A 5,663-nucleotide genomic window follows, 5' to 3' on the forward strand; every position below is an offset into this window, starting at 1 on the left:
AGAGAGGCAGCAGAGGCAGGGCAGGCAGGGCCTCCAGGCCAACAAAGGCTAGTGAACTTTATTCTGAGAAATCCCTGTGCATTTCAACAGAGTTAACCCATAAACACCTCCCAGAGACTCCTGGAGCTTAGAGGAAGGACAGACGGCTCCAGGCTTGGGGCAGAGTGGAGGAGAGGAGCCAAGACAGGATGGAGCATGACACTGAGAGAGTGCCTGTGAGCAGGAAGGTTCCCTGAAAACCTTTCTGCCGCTGGGCACCCGCCCCTGGGCACCTGTCCCTGGGTACCCATCCCTGATGTGTGGACCATGTTGACCAAAGTGAGGTTGGGCTTCACCCTCCTGGCAGCTCCATCACCATGGCCAGTTTCGGCTCAGTGCCTGTGATGGAACTTTCTGGGATGGTTGGAGATGGTCTGCATCCGTGCTGTCCAGAAGGCAGCCACAAGGCACAAGTGCACTGCTGAGCATCTGAAATGTACCTGGTGGGGCTGAAAAGCAAGATTTTAAATTTAAAACTCCACAAGAGACTAGTAGCCACTTGTAGTGTGCGAGCTGCATGAACGGATTGTGCTGGATGGCTCCTCCTTGGCTTTGGCTAGGTAGCACTCAGGTAGGTGCCACCCATCAGGGCCTTGCCTCACTGACTTCTGCCATGCCCAAAACCAGCTGTTTGGTCTGGGCCACACAGAGGCCCCGCCGGTGACTCACCACACCTCTCATCCTGAGTTGAGCGGTCAGCAGATCTTTCCTTTCCACTGAGAACATGAGTTTCAGCATGCACAGGAGTCTTGGTCTTGGCTGCCCAGTTAGTCATGTGGCTGCCCTAAACATCTGCTCCTCTTGTGCCAGGAGTGGAAGGAGCAGCTCAAAACCAAGCCCCATGCCACAGCAGATGGGCCCGCCTGAGATTAGCACCTCCCTTTCCACCAGGAGCTGAGAATACCCAGGTTGCTCACTTGAACCCATATGGTGAAGTTTCTCTCTCTCTCTCTCTCGCTCTCGCTCTTGCTCTTGCTCTCGCTCCGTAATTTATTCTGTAATTTCGGTTTTCAAAAACAAAAGCCTTCCGTAGTGCAAAGTTCTCAGACTGGGTGCTGTCTCCAGTGAGTTCCTTGTAAAACAAATACGTGTTGCTTGTGGTTGTACAAGTTGCACAGCTACTCCAGGAGGAAGTAGCCAGCTGTGAAGGAGCTGGGGCCACACCTGCATTGTTGTGGGGCTGTCCCATGCATCCTAGGATGGTTGGCAACATCCCTGGCCTCTACCCCCTAGATGCCAGTAGCAATCCCTCCCATCCCCATCATTGACACACCCCAGATGTCCACAGCATGGCCACATGTCTCCTGACAGTGAAGGCAGAGAACCACTGGTGGAGAGACGGCCTGATGAGAAGAGGGGTGAGAGGCTGAGGCGCCTGCAGTCTCCCCTCTGTGTGTCTCCAATCCACTTTTGTGTTTTACATATGTAGGGAGGCGTTATGAACAATGTCTAGTGCTATGTTGGGGTCCGTGTTTAAAATGTACTTACATGCAGCTGTGCTCTGCCCTGCCTGTCTGCACTTGTCGCTGTGTGGCTTGTGTCTTTGACCTGCTCTGTGATGCTCCATTACAAGAGCACATTGCGTCATATTCATCCCTTTCCCTGTTACTATATCAGGCAGGACCTGGGCAGGAAACAGTGGTGCGGTCAACATGAGAAAGAGCTGAATGGACGGACTTTAGCAAAGCGTGGGCAGGGCTGATGAAAGCAGTGCCACGTTGTCTTCCCAGGGTTCGTGGTTTCAGATGCTGCTGCAGGAACTGTCTCTGCTCATGGCTCCTAGTGTCCATGTGCAGAAGCATCTCCAAAGGCCCTTGCAAGGGGACTCACTGGGGCCAGGTTATCCACAAACACTGTGATACTCAAAATCTAGTTTTACCCTAAGGAGGTAGGGGATGACTCTTTGGATCTAGAAGTGAATGCACCTCCTAAGGGAGTTTATTCTGAGTCACCTCCTCCTGGCAACTCACCCAAAGACTCCCCATGGGGCTTCCTCACACAGAGATGTACCCTACCATAGGAAAAAGACTCCTGGGTCCGGCCTCAGCTCCCTGTCGTTGGTTGTGCCTGTGTTTCTCACTCATCTGGCCAACCCACAGAAGTGGGAGGAGCCGGGTCTGTGCCGGAATCTGGGGAGCATCTGACAAGTTACTGTAGAAGCAGCACTTTCTGCAGGAAGAACAGAAGTGTCTGCCTGTCTCTCACTTCCTTTTTGGGGCCTGGGAGGGTTGGCCTGTGAGTGGCCAGCTGCTATTTATGGGGCTCGACTGCTCTGTGTGAAACCCCAGTCTCTCTCTCGAGGGAAGAGTAGTGGGAAAGGGTGGTGCCAGGTGACATTGCCCCTGGTCTGGGGCACAATCAGCCCAGGTGCAGCGGTCACAACGTCAGAGTAGGGGGTGTAGCTCAGGGGTAGAGCATTTGACTGCACAACGTCAGAGTGAAACCCATCTAGGTCAGGATGGGCCTGACGGGTTTCCTAACAAATCGGCTCTGTGTTCCTTGTATTTACAGATGCTCAGTGTAGAGTGGGCTTTTAGTTGGGTGACCACATTCCAACCCCCCGATTTGGACAGAAGGGGAAACTGAGGCCCACAGAGGCTAAGTGCCTAGTCTGAGGTCACACACTGAGCTTGGGACATCAAGAGGACTAGAGTCCACAGTCTGGACACTCATTCTAGTGCTCTGCCTTTTCATGGGGGTGGCAGGGTCACCCGTTTGGAGCAAAAATAAGCTGAGTTTCAAGGGCCACTGAGCACCTTCCCCAGCCCCAGCCATTCCCAGGGTCCTGGGAGAAGGACAACTGTCTCCTGCATTGTCTTGAGCCCCTGGTGGATGGGCGGGACAGGGGGTAGGAAGGGGCAGAGAAGGGGCTGTCCAGATGTGACACATCTGGAGTCTCCACATCTGCCCCAGGGCTGATGAGCAGAGCTGCCCTCTCCCGCCCGTTCATGGTGGCCTTTGGTCATCTTTAGTTTTGTACCACCTGGGTTGCTTTTGGGTGTTCCTTGTGACCTGTTCTCACTGGAATGAAATGGCCTGTGCATTCCTCCATTCCACCTCCTCCCTCTCCCCCTTCCTCCCTTCCTCCTCCCCCCTCTCCCCCTTCCTCCCTTCCTCCTCCCCCATACGCGTACTGAGCCTATACTCTCTGCCCCTTGCCCTCGAGATGAATGGCTAGGGCTGTCCTAACTGAGGAGCCAAGATTTGAGCAAGCTTCCTAGGAGGCGAGCAGTCACCCAAGCACACATCTGGGCAGAGAGCATTCCAGGCAGCGGAACGGCACAGAGGGGAAGTTGTCAGCATTGGCCTGGTATGAGCAGGGGAGAGCGGCAGAGGGCTCAGGGAGAGAAGGCCCAGGTTCAAGGTCCAGGGCCATTATAAGGATCCAGTGCTCAGTCAGAGCAGCTGGGGAGTGGCAGAGGGTCTTGGGCAGTGGAGGGTTCAGCTGTGGCTCAGGTGCCAACAGGGTACACGGCACCTGGGGGTGGGGGGCCACTGAGGAGGGACTGGTGGGGGGTGGCTTGAAGCAGGCCTGAAGGTGGTGAGAAGTGCTCAGATGACTTTGGGCATATTTTGAACATAAAGACAACGGTGTTTGCTAATGGATTGGTGGAAGGGAAGGAGACGGGGAGAGAAAGAGAAGTCAAGGATGACTCCATGGATTTAGGGCCTGTCTTAGTCCCAACCCCACAATTCTGGTGGGCATTGCCCTAATGGGGGCTATCCGTCTGTGGCATCCTTTGAATTCAGGTGGAGGCAGCCATACCCTCAAAGCTCTTGCACTCTGCGTGTTTGCAGAATTAACACCACATGCACGCTGCCAAAGCTCACAGCTTGCACCCTTTGGAGCAGCAGCCCAAGCCACACCTGGGCCCACTTGAGCCACAGCTGGGGTGGCCAAGGAGCATTGTGCCAAAACACAGGGAGTAGAGACCCAAGGCAGCCAGCCCGTGGCCCATCCCCCCAAATCATTCTGCCCTCCAGCTCCAAGGGCCCTGGGCTTATGATGAGATGAGTCATCCAGATCTCTCAAATCCCGTCAGAGTCTTTCTCCCATTGTCTTGATGAACAGCACCTGGCTTCTTTCTAGCCGCACTCATCTCCTTATCACATGGGCACTTGGCCATACCCTTGGCATTTTCTCCTTAACACACCTTTTTATTCTTTATGCGGCCAGGCTGAGAATTTTCCAAATCTCTGTGTTCTGCTTCGCTTGTGGTTACACATGCCATCTTTCAATCATCTGTCCTCTCGCATTTTACTATGAGCAGCTGCAAGAGGATGTACAGCATCCTGCACACTTTGCTGCTTAGAGGTTTTTTCTGCCACATATCTAGAGTACTGGATATGTACGGCCACATAACTAGAGTTCACTACTTTTTCAACTTTTTTTTTGTTTTTTTGAGACAGGGTCCCACTCTGTCACCCAGGCTGGAGTGCAGTGGCTTGATCATAGCTCACTATAGCCTTGAACCCTTGGGTTCAAGTGATCCTCCTGCCTCAGCCTCCTGAGTAGCTGGGTCTACAGACATATGCCACCATGCCTGCTAATTTTTTAAAAATTTTGTAGAGACAGGGTCTTCTTATGTTGCCCAGGTTGGCCTTGAACTCCTAGCCTCAAATGATCCTCCTGTCTCGGCCTCCCAAAGTTCTAGGATTACAGGCATGAGCCACTGTGCCTAGTCATAGTTCATCACTCTTAAGTTCTGCCTTCCATGAAGTCCTAGCACATGGACATAATTCAGCCAAGTTCTTTTCCACTCTGGAACAAGTGTCACTTTCCCTCCTGTTTTTAATACCCTGTTCCTCATTTCCATCTGAGACCTCATCAGAATGGCCTGTACTGTCCATATTTCTACCAGCATTCTCTTCATGAACACTCAAGTAATCTCTAAGGAGATTCCGGCTTTCCCTATAGCTGTCCTCTTCTGAGCCCTCACTAGGATCACCCTCAATGGGCTGTTCGTGGCAATACAGGCTTTTCCTGGCATGCACTTCCATCCTGTCCCAGCCTCTGCCCATTACTCACTTCCAAAGCTGCTTTCACATTTTTAGGCGTTTGTTATAGCAGCCACATTCTGGGTACCAATACTTGCCTTGGTCCATTTTGTGCTGCTGTAACAGAATTCCTGAGATTGGGTAATTTACATAGAATAGGAATTTATTTCTTACTGTTCTAAAGGCTGGAAGTCCAAAATCAAGGTGCCAACATTTGGTGTGGACCGTCTTGCTGGATCCTCACATGACAGAAGGTGGAAGGACAAAAAGGGATGAACTGAGTCCTCACATGGGGAAGAGCAGGAGAATGGAGAGCCCATTCCCACAAGCCTCTTTATAGCAGCATTAATCCATTCCTGAGGGTGGAGCCCTCATGACCTGACACCTCCCCAAAGACCTCACCTCCTAACACTGTTGCATTGGGGATTAGTTTTCCAACACACGAATTTTGGGGGACACATTCAGACCACAGCAGGGCCTGGGCCACCAGAAGAATGGATGCCAGCTCCTGAGACCAGGATGGCTGAGACACAGCAGGTCGTGGAGCTGAAGTAGATGCTCACTTTGGTGAAGCTATGCTAAGACTGAGATGCCCGCTAGGAATCCTAGAGGAGACACAGAGGAGG

The 5,663-nt window shown here is 52.5% G+C and overlaps 1 long non-coding RNA gene across 1 annotated transcript; it reads right to left on the reverse strand.

Annotated features, from left to right (window-relative positions):
- Positions 1 to 422: 422 nt before the first annotated feature.
- On the reverse strand, positions 423 to 2,249 carry LOC115838272. Its single transcript, XR_004033270.1, has 3 exons — positions 2,055 to 2,249; positions 1,528 to 1,663; positions 423 to 488 (listed from the first exon to the last, which is right to left on the reverse strand). It is a non-coding gene; the product is annotated as an uncharacterized LOC115838272 (long non-coding RNA).
- Between the last annotated feature and the right edge of the window lie 3,414 nt (positions 2,250 to 5,663).

The sequence above is a fragment of the Nomascus leucogenys genome, chromosome 14, assembly GCF_006542625.1.
Source record: "Nomascus leucogenys isolate Asia chromosome 14, Asia_NLE_v1, whole genome shotgun sequence".
Lineage (NCBI taxonomy): Eukaryota > Metazoa > Chordata > Mammalia > Primates > Hylobatidae > Nomascus > Nomascus leucogenys.